The sequence below is a fragment of the Rhagoletis pomonella genome, unplaced genomic scaffold (genome assembly GCF_013731165.1).
Source record: "Rhagoletis pomonella isolate Grant_MI unplaced genomic scaffold, Rhpom_1.0 Rhpom_scaffold_02236, whole genome shotgun sequence".
Classification (NCBI taxonomy): domain Eukaryota; kingdom Metazoa; phylum Arthropoda; class Insecta; order Diptera; family Tephritidae; genus Rhagoletis; species Rhagoletis pomonella.
In genome coordinates, this window is record NW_023460789.1 from 476 (window position 1) to 18,265 (window position 17,790).

The 17,790-nt window shown below is 33.1% G+C and overlaps 1 long non-coding RNA gene across 1 annotated transcript; it reads left to right on the forward strand.

Annotated features, from left to right (window-relative positions):
• The first annotated feature begins 290 nt into the window (after positions 1 to 290).
• LOC118753226 lies at positions 291 to 16,339 on the forward strand. The gene is made up of 3 exons (XR_004994786.1): positions 291 to 413; positions 15,529 to 15,533; positions 16,327 to 16,339. It is a non-coding gene; the product is annotated as an uncharacterized LOC118753226 (long non-coding RNA).
• The last annotated feature ends 1,451 nt before the right edge of the window (positions 16,340 to 17,790 follow it).

A 17,790-nucleotide genomic window follows, 5' to 3' on the forward strand; every position in this document is an offset into this window, starting at 1 on the left:
CATACCAACGGTAAATTTTGTTTTTGTACGATTGCTACAACCTGTAGTTGTTGAATCATGGTGTGAAACCATGGTTGAATCAACGGTTCTGTATTCACAATGTGCGTATACATATATAAGTGCGTGATAATTATTAAAACTTACTTAATTTACTAAAAATACATCATAAATGTAAAAAGTATGTTTACATTTCATTGTGCGGGGTTTTAATGCAACTATTTTGCCAAAGTGTCTACATAAATATAGTGTTTATTGTGTGAAATAGCGCCGAGAGGTTAGTTCAATTTACAAACTTTAACAACAAATAACTTAAAAACTATAAGCCTCCTGCGGCTAAAAGTATATATATTTGCAATCAGGAGAACTCCCCCTACCCCCCCATAGCCACCTTTTTTTTGTACGCGGGGGATGCCGTTACAGCCCTATTCCGGTTTTGCAACAGAATGACAATTGATCATCCTTCATTGTCGTGATTTTGTCATTGTCGTTGCACGTTGCTATTCCTAATAAAAAATGACAAGCGAAAAGCTTTTGTCAACTTACCATGCATGGTGAAAAGTTCATTGTTGTAGAAACAGCTGGTCAACGCTATTATTTGCAAAAAATATGAGCGGTGAAACACCAGAAAAGTGAGTATTTGTGTGAAATAGATAAATTCGTATATTTATAAAATTTATAAACATTTTAGACGTGCAAAATATGAGCGGACGACGCAGGAGCAGCTGCAATTTTATGTGCAGTTTTGTAGGGAGCATCCGGAACTGCTCGTCTTCCACAAGCACGGCTGCGCAAATAACTAAAATTTGTTCTGCCATTGAAATTAGTTGATTTTTATATTTTTTCACAAATTTATTAAATCGTCGCACTTTTTAAACCAACACAAACATATGTTTTTGCCTTGTCACCTGCCCAAAAGGTCATGACAATAAAAATGACAATTGGCATGATTCGAGCTTTTGAATTTTGCTGCGAATACCAAAAAGCTGCAATTGTCATTTTTATATCAATTGTCATCGCGGTGAGTTTTGTCAGTGTGGCGGAATAGGGCTGTAAAATTTTCCCTAAGTTAATTTCATCGTGCGGCGATGACAAGTTAAGAATTTGCGATACATTTTCAGGCGAATGTGTGCGAACGTTCACCGAGGGAAGAGGTATGGGACGACAGCTGGCATGGCATCCAGACGGTAATCTGGTTGCTTTAGCATTAAGTTGTAACCGCTTTAAGATATTTGACATAGCTGAAGGCGAGCTAATACAGTGCATTCGTCGCCGGAGAATGATGTTGCATTCACCCAAGTGGAAATTTCTTGGTGACTGGCGGCGATGACGATACAATAAGATTGCTTGATTTATTAGAAGGTCGGCCAATTTATACACGGTAGTAGTGCACTTTAGCGGCACCATATAATATAAATTTTTTCCTGTATTCAACAGTTGCTCGTTTGGAAATCTAATTTGCATACATTTGATGCCAATAGCTCGCAACAAACAAGCCAGTTCTCAAAGAGCCCAAATTGATTTTAGTCATGCAACAGCTCCACATAACTCCGCCATAGACACACCAGTTGCTGGAGTGCCAAAAAGCTGTGATGACAGTATTTTAATTGATCCACGACAATTGGTGGCATATGGAATGCGTGATGGAAATTTTCTGGTGCTTGATAGCCAATATACTACAAGAGTGAAACGCTGTGATAGTATTTTTTCTTAAATTTCCATCTTTTATTTGCAGTTACATTAAGAAGCTCATAGAGGACAGAGCGGTTGGTGAGGAAGGTGTCGAGTTACTGCAACTGTGAAAATCCGCATTTCGCACGTGCCCCACTCATATGGAATAGTAGCTTATGTCAAAAGGCTGGTTTTAGTATAATGCGGCATTCGCAGCATACCCTCACTGGCGCCGAGCCGTTGAAGAAATTTTGGATAAATAAACGTGCAAGAAATAGTTCCGATACTAGCACGTCCATATTCTTGTTAAGGGTCATCAAAAAATTCCTTGTGTTGTAAATAATAAAGGGAATGCCGGATTATACTAAAGCCAGCTTCCCGACATAACCTACTATTCCATACGAACACAGAAATATAAATGTATCTAAAACTGAATAACTCAAATCAAATTGGATTGCATTTGCATAATATACCTAATATTGGAATCTGTTTTGATCGTAAAAAATACAACTTGCAATCATTTAGATTATAGTTTTAAAAGAAATTGATTGCAATCGTAAATTGTGTAAAAATTGTTAATAACAATCTGCCTTAAATTTATTTTCCCCATGTAACGGTTATAAAATACGTTAAATCCGCACTATCTGCATTAACAAAAAATATACATTGGAATATTTAAAATAAAACGATTCATATTTATTTTCTAATAAGAATTGTTTCTTAATTGAAAGTATTTAATACTAATATAATGTAGTGGTTAATGTTTTAAAATGAATTCGCAATATGTCCGCAGCTCAGGTTGATTTGAAGAAATCCGTTTAAATTTTTCGAATTACATCTACTTGAATACAGGATAGGCAGGGTTGCATACAAATGGTAGTTCCGTAAATATTTAAAATATGTTAGTTCATTCAATATTTGCATCTGGGCTAATAAATAATAACAAATATAGCCGAAAAAAACAAAGTTTCGATTAAAACGAGTTTTTATAACCCCCCATAAAATTCCGATTAATTTTAAATACGAAAATAACGATATTTTTTCATGGAGAGGTATTTTTTTTAATATACCTTGTTTATACCTACACAAAAACCGGATTAGCAAAAAACCGATTGGACTCAACATATATTTCTTTACAGCATTTATCCCCCTGTCTTTATAGCGCACTCGATAAAGTCTTATTCAAAAGTAAACAAAATCTGCTATTTTTAAACGACATTTTTTTAATAAATAATTTGCGCGGTTGACCGAAGCGGAAACAAACAATAATTGTAATTTGTTATAACAATAATTCGAATTTAAAACGGGCTGTATAAAGAAAACCAGCCTATTGTCACTTCACTTTCCAATGGTGCTGATTGCTGCAAGAATTATTTAGCGATTTAGAGCATAATCAACACAATATATGCACATAAATATGTATTATTTCACAGATCTCAGGGTCAGCTTAGTAATACGTCGCCAAAATTATATAAAATTTAAGTAGGAATTATTTTTATTTATAACGTAAAAGCGCTATCTGACCCAATCTGATAAGTATATATCCCCTAAAGTTACCCCATTTTATTTAATTTGTCTCTCGTGAAAATATATATTTTATTTAAAATTTTCAGATATGTACATATATTTTAAATTTTTGCTTTAATTTTTGTCTCCTTTTAATATTTAATTAGATACCTTAAGATTAAAATAAGCTTAAAACGAAACAGCACAGCAACCCTTTTCTGTTCATTTTGAGAACACAAAACCCTCTTTTGTTAAAATTCGGCGCTGCACAAAATCCTGGCTTTTATATTTTCCAACAAAATACCACTTCGCAACCCTGGATTTTCACGAAGCGTTTCATTGGGGTCGTAGTTTTGCTACTTCGGGCCATTCGGTGTTGTATGCCATATTGTTCACACTGTCATCGCCATATTGAACACCCTGTCAACTATCTGTCAACCCTAAGATATCTCACTTGTATTCTTCCACAATGCGGTACGGCTGCGGTAATACTGACTTTGTGTACCAAACAAAGAGCATACATTTTCCTCATATACACAATAAGCCATCGCTCGGACTTCACTCCGATAGGAGTAGATTTGTTCCGTTTTGTGGAAAAAATTTGAAACCTAGTCCTCTACTTCGCTCAACTGAAAATCTGCTCCGCTGTGAGCGTGACGTCATCTTGGTGCAATTGTGGAATGTGAGCATACGAAAAAACCAAATAACAATTTTAATATTTGTGCGTTAATATTTCTGCCTGGTTTTAATCAATTATTGTGACATTAAAAAGCAAAATGAAGTGTGCAGTGCAAAGTGTAATAGTGAAAACAAAAGGAAAGCGTGCTATATAAGTTTTTTTCCGATTCCTACGGACGCACACCTGCCGAAAAAATGGAAGCAGTTCTGCCGGCGAGGACATGAATTAAACACCAAATCGAGCTTTGTGCTATGTGTGTGAGCTATGAACTTTTACACGGAACTCTGTTGGCCTTTCTTTGGTGAATTGTAGTAGGTATATTTCCATGGTGAATGTAGACAGATGCTGGTTTAGTTTGCTGGCAACGACATACATACAAAAGCAGTTTCTACAGTAAATAGATACATGAACTTCACTACCTACTCATTTTTGTTAGTATCTGATTCTTTTAGTGCTGGTATGAGGTAATGCACCAGTGGATAAGGTCGCCAGGCGCTAATTCAAGCGGCATCTTACCGCGCTGTTAGGTACCTAATACGAAGCAGTGCCCAAATTATTATACATTTAAAAGTTCAGCTTAAATTATGTTTTACTGACATAGAATATTTGCTTCCAAAAAAGCATGCATCCTCCCGGAAATGGTACAAAAGTCATCAAATAAAAGCTGTGGAGTCAACAGCAAATATAAATATGCACTCTGCATGGCTTTTTAAAATGGCAAGTCCAAAAATTCACTTTGTTGCACACTTTGCAAACACTGTTAATAAATCCATTTTTTTCATGTGCTAAAAATCGTCATTATCTAAAGGGCTACATATCCAAAATTATTGCTACGTGTTCCTAATTAATCAATCTTTGTATATTTATTGATTCCTGTAAAATTGGGCCATGTAATATTAAAATTAACACATTTTTCTGCATTGTTTACATATTTTTATATGCGTTTTGGCATTTCTCTCTCGCAATTGCACAAAGATGACGTCACGCAAAAATTACGCTCAAAAATCCTCTCTCATTGGCGCAATCTTGTATTCTATCATTCTTGGGTATTCATCAAACCTTATAAATGCATTGTAAACCATTGGGGTGTTCACAGTTCGTTCCAAATAGTGTCTCAAAATGTAGACGTCTACATTTTAAGACGTTTTCTAACCGTAAAATCTGTGGTGTTGTTGCTTCCCATACAAAATTGGAAAACGACGCCGTCTACATTTTGTCACACTCAAAGGTATGTTTTTTACGCGTCTACATTTTGCAACCTCGCAGCAGGGTTGCATTATGGCAATACTAATCACATTTTTTTTTATTTATTGGGCACGTTTTCTGTATTTGCATTTAATTTGAGCGCAATTTCTGATGAAAAGAAACAAATCAAGGAAAAGAAATAACAAATATTACGAATTGCTAATTAAGTTAAATAATTACAATTTTTCAGAAACAAAATCGAAAGGCGACATATAAAAAATGCACGCAAGGAAGAAATGTCTGGCAACACCAGCAAAGTTTTGAGACGATTTTGCGACGACTGCTAGAAAGGGGTGCTCACAGTTTGATGCTAAAGATGTCTCAAAATGTAGACGTCTACATTTTCAGACACAATTTGGAACGAACTGTGAACACCCCACATATAAACTTATAATTGTGTAAACCTTATAAATGAACTGTCAAAATTTGTATGGAAACTCGTTTACACATTTCTGATAAATTTATCCAGCGATTTCACTGAATAAACTTGATAAACTGAAGACAATGCAACTCTGTCGCAACTCTAGCTATGTTTTCTTAGGCAATAACCGGGATCCGCGTACAAATTTTGCACGCAAATTCAACAACGATATGATCCTGATAGAGATCTGGTTCATTTATTATCCCGTCTGTTTGTTTTGTTTCACTGATAATTCGCAAAGTTTGGTAGCCGTGACAAATGAATTCATACACAAACAGACATTCTGCCATTGTTTCTTATAACTTGCTTCAAATAAATAGCCTTTATGTTATATATACATTTATTTAAATAGATATCTCGTAAATATAATTTTTTCCAATTTAGTGAGGTTGTTTCTATAATTTCTTTATCCCCGTGCTAGTAGTATCAAGTTAGTGACACTACGCTTTATAACCAAAGAAAACACGACTATTGTCGCATGTGTAAACGAAAAGAGAGTGTGGGTCGTTCATGTAACAGAGTGCATAAACTTATAAGATTATCTGCTTGATAAAGTTATTGGTTTAGATGAATACCACTTCTATTTTACCTTTTTATCGACACGATTGTTACATTGGTGAGCTACAGCAACTTTGCAAATACACTTGAATTCGTGAATAGGCCCTCACAATCGCCCGATTTGAACCTGATCGAAAAATATTGCTCTGTCTAAAGTTCTGTAATTGCGTCGTTGCCCACCGATGTAACAATTGTCCCGGTAAAGAAAGAATGAAATAACTTTTTATTAATTTTAACCAAGGCATTTTAACTTTAATGATAATTGCTCGCTGGATTTAGGCACCTTTACACGGGTCGATTTTCTAGTAGATCTTGTCGTTCAACCAAAATCGACCCGTGTAAATGACATCTCAACCACTAGCTGGTCGATTTTCCAGTCTACAGATATCGACCCTTATAAGGCCGCTTTAGCTCCTTATTTGTACAAGGATACGAGGAGAAATGAATTGTTTTTTTAAAAAGATAAGAAATGCACATCTACTACGAATACTTGATATTTACTTCCATTTTTGTAGTCCGAACCCAGCAAAGAGCGCTCGGTGAAGGTCAGCTAGTGATCAAATTTGCCAACAGGGCTGCCAAACATACATAGCTATGAAGTGCCATATTGAGGATAAAAAAGTGCTAAAACGTGCCAAATAGAAAATTAAAAGTGCCAAAAAAGGTGTCATTCTCTTTAGTTCTTCCCATTAGCATTAAAATTAGACAAATTAGAACAAAAGTCAAAGTAAGATAAACCAGTTGTATACACTATAGAAATTAGAAAATTTTATTTGAGAAAAAGAAGTACACGCAAAGGATTTCACAAAAATGTATTTAAATTTGGCTTTTTTTTTAAAGTGCCATTTCAAGTAAAAAAGTGCCAAAATGGCACGGTTTGAGCCAAGTTGGCAGCCGTGATCGCCAAGTTTTTTATTTAAAAAAGCACCAAAATACTGAAAATAGCGCAATTTTCCCCCCAAAAAAAACACCAATTTTGTGTTGCTGTGTTTAATGGTATTTTCGCATATAAAGCTGTATGTTCAAGTATTTTAAGTAATCACACAATGAAACTTGTAAATATTTCCAACTATGCGCAGTTAATCAATTTAATAAATTTAATTTGCAAAATCTTTTTTTATTCGTAAAACAATTTCCAAAACTTGGTTTTTCTAGAGGCTTTATTTTCATGCAATTGTTTACTTTTGTACAAATGCGCACACCCAGCTAATTAGCAGAATATTCTATGGATTCCGTGATAGAGACTGTGTGAAAATATTGCGTTTAGATTATCTTGGAGCATATTATCCAGAGGAGAAGCTCGGCCAAACACTAACATATGTGTAAGTCAAATACAATGTCACCATAGAATCACGTTTTTATTATAAAATTGCCTTGAAAAGGGCACCAAAGAACAAAACAAGCGCTAAACTAAACAATTTTCGCCTTTTAATTCCCTAAACGCACTTAATTTCTTGCGAAAAGCACAAAGTTGGCAACAGTTATATCGATGTCAAATTTGCTCATATACAAGGACGGACAGAGAGTGAGCGCCTGCTTAAAGAGCGTAAACATCTCATGCAAATACATGCGAGAGCGTAACAAAGCGAACGCAAATTCATTCAAACGTAATTGGCACACTAACACAATCACGCTTTCAGCTCGCGTTTACTTGCGGTAGTGATCACATCTGCTCATATACACTCCTCGTCATTTGAATTGCACACCCTTTCAATTCTTAGTATTTACAGTTTTCCGTTTGTTTATTTAATATAAATTTTTTGTAAAAATATCGTCACTACATACGAATAAAGGCGTGCTGGTGTTTTGACGGTGAAAAAAAGCGTTCAAAAAAAATTTTGCAAAAAAAGATGCTTATAAAAAACTTTGGCGAAGTATGTTAACCCTGAAACCGGCAACTTTGAAATAGTGATCAGAAATGGCTGGGAATTTTTTTCTGGCATAACTTGGGCATGATAAACTTAATGTCGTCATCTATATACCATTTTGTCGCTTCGTTTGACTTCCAGTGATGCGATTCACTACGCGATTTTAACAACTCTTGTTATTGTTAAGTCAGCTAAACGACAATTTTAACAATTTAGCTACTCAGTAAACGTTTCCCTAATAATATTCGTTAGCGCCAATTCAGGTGTTGTCGCTAACGATAACGAAGGCCGCTAATTTGACGACGTTTAGATTGGTGTTGTTAATAAAACATAAAAATGCACAGCACCGCTAGCAAAAAAAATACAAAAAATCAAAGGATTTTTCAGAAACATCAAACTTAAAGTGCAAGTACTAAAATTTAATGGGCTACAAAACTGCATACATAATTCGTTTATTATTCTGATAAAAAACTTGAAGTTTTACGAAAGTTTGTTGAATTTTGTTTAAATGTTGCACAAGGTTTGAAGCTACAGTTTGTACGATTTTAGGTGCAGAATAAACTATTAAAACAAGTAATACAAATTAAATAACAAAAAAAAAATAGTTTGTTACAACACTTGTCTATATGTGTTCCGGTTATAATTTTCCAACAGGGCTTAAACAAATATAGAAAAGTGGAAGTTAAAAGGTGAAATATTTTTTTAATCTTACAGGAACTGAATATGCCTTGAATTTAAGGGAATTTAATAATTAATGTTTTCAATTTAATACGTGTACATCGTTTATTAAAAATATAAATATTATATATCGCTAGCTTAGAGAGAAAAGTAGCTAAGTTCACTTTTTATGAAAACACATATATTGATACAAGAGGCTAGAGAAATTAAGAATGCGTCGATTCGAAAAGGGTAAATGTCCATGTTTTATGCTTTCTCGGTTATAAATATTTAATGAAAGGAAAATTTGCTAAGTCCAAAAAAGCTCCTAAAATGCGATAAGGCCAAAATAGGCCGAAATCTTTAATAAAGATCGAATCCGTCTGATTCGTATGGAGTTTTGCTTTGCTTTAAACAGGCAAAATGTTGTATTCAAAGTTTTGCGAAATACTTGAAGAAAATGACTACAAAAAGTTTTCTCCTCTCGTGTACAATTTTTAAATTGGGACTTAGCAACTTTTCATTCTAAGCTAGCGATATGTATGTTAATATTTAAAACGTTCTTTATTAATTATCATGACACTAGCATAATACAATCAGTCCTCAAAATAAATATGTACAAAATGTGCATGCAGTGATTTTTTTTTTAATATTAACAATCTTTTTCATGTTAAATGTTTTTTGTAAACTTTTTATTTACATCTGCGTGTAAACTATGTCAACAAAATTCAAAATTATGGTGTTTGCTACTTATGTGTATTTATTTATTATTTTAAATAATTTTATTTTTAGTAGTTCCATCTACTATATTTCAACAGAAACCACATAAATGAAAGTTTCAAAGCTTGCATAAAATTAACAAAAATGAATCAAACTTAAAAAAATTTACTCCAAGCTTTCTAACTTTTTATTGATAACCTTTATAAGATTTTCGGGTGTGCAATTTTGTAGCCCATTCAATTTTAGTATAATAAAGTGCAAGTTTCATGTCGCTAAAAGTTACCGTTGATTTTTTAGAATGTTTTTTGTGGAGGGTGTTGCGCATTTTCTTCCACATAAATTGCCTGTGAACTTTGAGCTCACACGAGCGCCTTGGCATATGCAATGGATTTGTGCCCAATAGCGGCAGCACAGTTAGTGAATCGCACAATCGTTACTGCAAACAACAAAAATTGTTAGCTTACAACTCGATAAGTCGCATTGTTAAAAGTTAGTGAATTGGCGCTATTGAATATTGTTAGGGAAATGTTTACTGAGTAGCTAAATTGTTAAAATTGTCGTTTAGCTGACTTAACAATAACAAGAGTTGTTAAAATCGCGTAGTGAATCGCACCACTGAACTCATCGTGTTGGGCTTAGCCTGACAGCTGATCGAAAAACTTGCGCCGCTTATATTAAATTTAACTCCGCTTTGTTAGGTGGCAGTTGCAAGCAAATGTATTCTATTTTATTTTTTATTGAGCTTTGTACCACGATTGTTTATTAGGAAAAATTGAAAAAGCAACAAAGTCTAAGCGGTAGAAGTTATAACTAGCACTATTTCGGAGATCACCACATCTCCTCATCAGACTTCTTTTTTCTAGACTTCAGCAGGGAATCAATGTTCAGAGTCAGAAGCGTTAACCACTGAGCTATGTACATTCCGTAAACTCTTGTTGCTAATTCATTTTCCTTATTCAACCAACTACTATCAAGTGCAGCTGATTTGCCGCTATTTAAACTCGACAGCGTGGTTGTTGTTGTTAATTCTATACATCCATTTGCTTATTTGCTTTTTTGTATAGTTTCAGGCAGGCTCTTCCTAAACTACGTATTTGTCAATGTTATTGTGGCTTATTAAAACTTCTACCGCTTAGACTTTGTTGCTTTTTAAATTTTTCCTAATAAACAATCGTGGTACAAAGCTCAATAAAAAGTATTCTATTTTATATTAATGATGTGATAAAGTAGCTAAAATATTTTAAAATAATACTACGTTCTAAATATATGTTTTTTATGATGTTTGCTATATAATTATACACTGTTTAATTCATTATAACATTGAACGATTTTTTCAACACGGCGGCAGCTCGGCGTTGAATTCTAAATACTATCGGCCCAACTATCTCTATTTATTGCAATTTCATTTGTTTACATTTATCAGCTGTTCATTTAGCAGCATATTCATAAAACCGCTTCTAAGACGTAATTGTTAGGTTCAACAGTTGCCAACAGTTTCATAGCAGATGAGCTAAACAGCTACGCCTTATGAACGCGCCCGTTATTTCCATTAATAAAAGTTTTTGGTGGTATTATCACTTGTACACATGAATATTTTAGTTGCGTTCCACCCTTTATCAAACTAATTAAAAATACTGAAAATCAAATTTCTATATTAAAATATAATGTAAACAATATTAAATAGGACATGTCATTACTTTGAAAAAGTTCGCACTCTTCAAAGTAATGACATGCTCTCTTTAACATTGTTTACATTTTAGGTATTCATAGAAACGCGCATATGCTTCGTAATCGCGTAAACCTCGTAAATAAACCAGTTTTCGATACAAAATTAAGCAAGTTTAAGAGGTTTACAAGGTTACGAGGCATTTACGAGTTTATATGAATTGCCATAGTATATTTTGCAACATATTTTTTTTTTATTTTGAAAACGAATTGTGTAGTACCAGAATTTCGATACCACCCCTTATTATTATTATTATTATTATTATTATTACTAGCTTATACCCGCGGGTTTCACCCCGTGTTTTTATACAAATATGAAAAAAATTATAGATGTTAGATTTTATTTCTGTACCCATTTCGTTATAGCTCGTAATTTTTTAGGGAGTTAAGGTTAAAACTATGAAATTATAAAATACGGAAGATATCAATCCCTCTAAGTTTACCTTAAAATGGTTCCAGGTATACGACGCGTGAACGTGTAACCTTCCTGGAGGTGCCACGGCGGGTTCTAATATTTCCAACTCAAATTTAGTAACCTGGCCTTGATAAAATACCACTTCTCATTACTGTAGCAAATGCCTCAAGAGAGCTTTAGATTATAAGGCCGTACCCGGCTCTCCCTTTTCCCTTTAATGAAATTTATTCTGTCAGTACGGCACTTATAAAAAAAAACCTCCATAACATATTTAAATACTTCGAGAGATTTTCTATCCTTCCAGAGATATGTATTATGAAGTTTTTATTGTGTATGGGAGGCGACATGCGTCCTTTTTTAATAACTCACATTTTTTCCATGAGCAATTGATACATTTTGCATACACAACTCCATACCAAGTTTCAGTATCCTTCCACAAACACTTCCAGGGATATGTGGCAAGAAAAAGTAAATTTGTACTGGAAGTGCCACACCCCGTTTTCTTATAACCCTAATCTTCTTCCATGAGGTTATAATCGATTTTACATACCCCAGTAAAAAGTCCCAGTACTCTACCAGGAACACCTCTAGAGATAACCAGTGCAAAACAGTAAATTTGTACGGGAGGAACCATGCCCCCTTTTCGAATAACGCAAATTTTTCTCCATGAGTATGGAATTAATTTTGTATACACATCAGGGTGCCAAGTTCCAGTCCTCTGCAATAAACACCTCCAGAGATACGCAGCAAAGAAAAATCAATTTGCATGGGAGTTGCCACACCACCTTTTCCAATAACTCTCATTTTTCTCCATGAGTATGGTATCAGTTTCACATATATACATACATATGTACTTCCATACCAAGCTTGAGTGCTTTACCCCAAACATTTGAAGAGATATGCAATATGAAACATTCAGTCAGTATGGGAGGTGCTATGCCTCTTTTCCAAAAACGTCCTTTTTTCTCCGTGAATATGAACATGATTTCACACAGTGTTGGCAAACTGTTAATCTGATTAACGGTTAAAAATTAACGATTTATAATCGCGTTTGACGATTAAAATTAATTAGTCGTAATCAACTGTACGATTAGTGATAACATTTTTTTAATCGATAATCGCTGGCTGCGATTACGTTTAATTAATTTAAAACAATAATCGTTAATCCAATTAAAAATAAAATCTGATTAATTTGTCTAGTTTGTCCGAGTTTGAAACCAAACACCAGTTATAGTAATTATTTTGTGTTTTACGCTTATAAAAAGCACATAATATAAAAAAATTATAATTATTGTTATTAGTAATACATAAACTGGGAACTTTTGCAAACCTAGCTTGTAAAACGTTTGTTGGTCTATATCTTAATAAAAATGCACACCAAATTGCTTAGATTGATGAGGAAGCCCGACTTAGCCATACCGGATTAACTTGCTTTGTGTGTACAGGGAAATTCCAGCATAACTTAATTAATCACCGCACCTACTTGATCAAATTAAGAGTTAATGATTAAAAATTAATTTTTTAATCGCGGTTACGACTAACTGTTTAGTCAGATTAAAATTAATCATGATTAACTGTAATCAGATTGAATTTAATCGAATTAACTAACTGATTAAAACATCAATCGATTAATGCCATCATTGATTTCAGATACATATCACTATACCAAGTTTTAGTTCTCTACCACAAATACTTCCAGAGATATGTATGCAATATGAAAATTCCAATTTGTATGGGAGGGGCCTTGAGTTATCGGACTTACTTTCAGTCTAAGACCATCCTAGTAGCCTATTTTTCAATCCAGGTCATAAACCATCTTTGAGCAAAATTTCATTTTCAAACAGGTGGCAATTCTTAAAAACGTAGCCTACTTTCCAACCTAGGTCATAAGCTAATCAGTTCAGTCATTTGCGCGTATTAATTTAATTAAACTTTTCTTATACGTGGCAGCTCTTAAAAAAGTAGCCTATTTCCCAACATAGGTCATAAGCTATCTCTGCGCGAAATGTCATGCAAATCTGTTCAGTCCTTTCCGCGTATTAATTTAATTAAAACTTGTTTAACAGGTGGCAACTCTTCAAAAAAATTAGCCTATTTTCCACTGTAGATCATAAGCTATCTGCTTGCAAAATTTCATGCAAATCCGTTCAGAATGTTCCGCGCATTAATTTAATAAAACTTTTTTAGCAGGTGGTAACTCTTAAAAAAATTAGCCAGTTTTTCAACCTACCGCATAAGTTATCTGTGTGAGAACTTCCATGCAAATCAGTTCAATCATTTCCACGTATTAATTAAATTAAACATTTCCAACAGGTGGCAACTCTTAAAAAAGTAGCCTACTTTCTAACCTAGGTGATAAGTTATCTGTGTGCAAAATTTCATGCAAATCTGTTTAGTCGTTTCCGCGTATTAATTTGATTAAACTTTTTTAACAGGTGGCAACTCTTCCCAAAAATTAGCCTATTTTCCACTGTAGGTCATAAGCTATCTGCTTGCAAAATTTCATGCAAATCCGTTCAGACTGTTCTGCGTATTAATTTAAAGGAACTTTTTTAACAGATGGAAACTCTTAATAGAAGTAGCCTATTTTCCAATCTAGGTCATAAACTATCTGTGTGCAAATTTTCATCCAAATTTATTCAGTAGTTCCCGCATATTAAATAAATGAAACTTTTTTAACAGGTGGCAACTCTTAAAAAAATAGCCTATTAACCAATTTGGCCTATAAGCTATCTGCGTACCAAATTTCATGCAAATCTGTTCAGTCGTTTCCGCGTGATGATTTCCCAAACATCCAAACATACAAACTTTCACATTTATAATATAGTAAGAGTAAGATAAGATAAGATTAGTAAGATTATGTGAGCACTAACATGCATGTGTGGAAATCGCAATTTAAACATGATCAAGGAGTAAAGTTAACTTTTTTAATTAAGAGATTATATATTATATTATATTTCTCATTCTTCAAACAAAATTTAAATTTAACTAGAGTTAAGAGCTGGTTTAAACTCTTGTTAACTGAGCACTGTGAATATGAAAGTCGATCGATAGTTAAGCCCTTGTCAATGGTTAACTACGCACTGTGAATTCAGCCCTAAATGGTTGAAATTTAAGCTAGCCTAACAACTCTACAAAAACGTATTTGGAAGTACATACTAGAGGTCTGCATCGGAAAATATTTGGCTTCACATTGAAGTTTTCTAGTGAATACGCTCCCTTCTCTCCCTCTCACTGAGAGCGCAGATAGTGAAGAGAAGTAAAGTCCCTGCAGCAAATCAAACTGGTTCAGAACTTGCGCTGAGCTAGCCTGAAAAGGGACGGTACTGGTTCTTCATCTATCCCAACTCAATGCTTTCAACTGTCTTTTTTAACATGGCGATGTCCTACGAAGTGACAACTTTCGCCCTCTGCAGAACTTTTGAACTTGTTCTGAGCTGACTCTGGCTTAGATAGTTCTGAGACAGTTCATATAACAAAAGTTCATAGATAGTTCAAAAAGGGTCACCTCTGGGCTAGAAAAAATTTGGTTAGTTTTGAGCTGGTTCTAAGAAGTATAGTATAGAGCCTTTTCTTTAAATAAGCATGCATACAATTTTGTAAATAAAAAATACTTGATTTTATGTTTAAAGAGCTATTTATTTGCACAAATTTACTTTTTGAGGCAAACTGTGCTCCAAAATTAGGAACATAAAGTCTCAATTATTCCTTCATTTTCTAGAACAGTTATTCTTAAAAATAATTTATATTTTTTACGTATAATGGGTACTTCTGGAATACTTATAATTAAAAATCTGAACTAAGTCGTGTCAAAAAATGAAAAAAATGGTGATATATTGAATGCTTATTTGTGACAACTCAGCGTTAAATTGTATTAAATGTATTGAAATGTAATACATAGACTCTCCGGCATCTAATAAGAACATATAAAATTTTGAATATTCACAATGGTTTTCATGCTAAATATTTTTCGTAATTTTTTTATTTAAGGGTGGCTCATAAGTATTATAACATAAACAAATAAATTCGCGTTTCTAACTATGTTGGGAGTTTAGTAGAATTCTAGAAACTGTTATAAAAACTTCAATATTTTAAATCAGAGTTTAAATGTATGCATTTCGATAGCCCATTAAATTTTAGTATAATTAATCGCGCTGATTTTTATAAGCGTTTATTTAACTTGGTCATCCCGCGCAAATCGCGGAAATTTCCAATCGATTTTAAACTGACTTCCCGACAAGTTAGAGACTTGAAATTTACAGCATAGTTCCAATCACGATGACAATGCAATTTAAAATGTAAATGAATTCTCCATATGGTACAGGGCGGTCAAAAAATAGTAAGATTTATGGGTAACAGAGCGTAATTTGCCAAAGAACGTAAAACCACTATAAAATTGTTAAAGATGCAAAGCTATTCCTAGTCTAGATATGAACCTCGTTCTAGGCATCATATCAAGGAGATACAATTAAAAGACTCCAGATGTCGCCCCGCCAGAAGAAGTTAAATATTGCGCCTAAATATATGCCATGCTACAGCGGAAATGGACGACACGCCATTTCTTTAAATAAAATTAACTGCTGCTATATGAACATATGTATGTTTATACAAAACGTAAGCAAACATTTTGCTTGCCAAGTCTTCTGTTTTCTTTCATTGCAAGTTGAATTATTTTAATATCTATTGCAAAATTTTTTAAATAAAATAAAATAACACTTTTTAATATACAACGCTTTTATAAATGGACTAAAAACTATAAAATAAAATAATGTAAAAAAAAATATTTTTTAAAAACAAGCTTTTATTTAACCTGTACAATCAAAGGAATAAAATGAAGTATTGTAACAAAAGATTTTTTAGCAAGAAAATTTTGCCAACACTGAGTTATAGTAAAATTTAATAAGCTATAAAACCGCTCACACAAAATTTTTATAGAAATTGGAACTAAAGAGCTTGAAATTTTAGTGATTTTTTAGTTTTTATGTTTTGTACAACATTTATAAAAAATTAGTAGACACTAAACAAACAAAAAATAGTCAAAACTGCTAAAAATGTTTTGGTGCTATTATTTTGACCAGTACTTTATTCGTTTTCTTATAATATGGTAAAATGTTAATAATTTTCTTTGTCCGGATTTAGATATGCGCCTCCGTATTTCATCTCAGTTGAACTTTTATAAGTATGAGTTGTCAATTTAAACGAATATCTTTTGTTTTGTTTTGTAGTATTAGAAATGTATTATTATAGCCAATTTCACTTCTTTGCACTTCAAAAGGGACAAACATATGTATATATAATTCAGACGTATAAATTAATAAGTTTATTTTATTATTATAAGAAGTTCTTTTTGGTAAGTAATTTATAAATTTTTAAGCAATTGAGCATCTCAATTCAACACCTCTCACGACGATAGTACTATCGGTACTATCGATGTTTTCAACTATCGTTTCGAAAACTATCGAGTGGCGGTACTTTTTTTGCACATAAATGAAAATAATGAGAAAATGCCTTTCTACTGAGATCCCATAAGCCTAAATCAGAATAGTTTTGGCCCAGCTATTTTAGTTTTTCGTAAATAAATCTGTGAAAAAAGTAAAAAAATAGCATCAAAAATCTCATTATTACGACTCCGTTGAAAAGATTTTTAAATATTTTTATGCAGATTTTTTAAGCCTAATCTGTTTTGTCATCTGAGAGCACTTTTTTCAAAAAATTCTTTAAGAAATTATTTTTATTCATAAAAAACTCCATTTTCGTCCAGCTCGCTTAAATCTTAATATTTTTCCAAAATATTTTGGACGTCTTAAAATATAATAAGTTTTGTAATTACGGCGAAAAAATCCCAACCTTTTTTGGTGATGCGCTGGAATGTACAGTATCGTTCATATCAAAGTGAGATTGTTTGTCACTTTTGTTTTTTTTTTTTTAAATCTGATTAACAGGTCAAACATTTTGATGAAAAATCGTTAAATTTAACTTTGTTTTGTATAATGTTTTAAAACACGGTTTATATGATTTTGTTTTAAACATGATCATTTAAATAATAACAAACAAATTTTAACTCTCAATATATTGTGAATATTTAAAAAAGAAATGGTGTACGCAAACCTTTGCTGTTACCCTGAAGGGAAAACACGAACTAGTAAACCAGATTTCTAGTTCAGTACTAGTTCTTTTTCGCCAAAAACGAACCAGCCCGATAGTAACTAGTTCCACACCAGTCTAAAAGCAGTGAAATGTGGCACTTTCACTAAACTATTTTATTTTACATTTTAAAAGCAGGGAAGGTAATCATTATGAGTAAAATAATTTAAATCAGCATTTAATC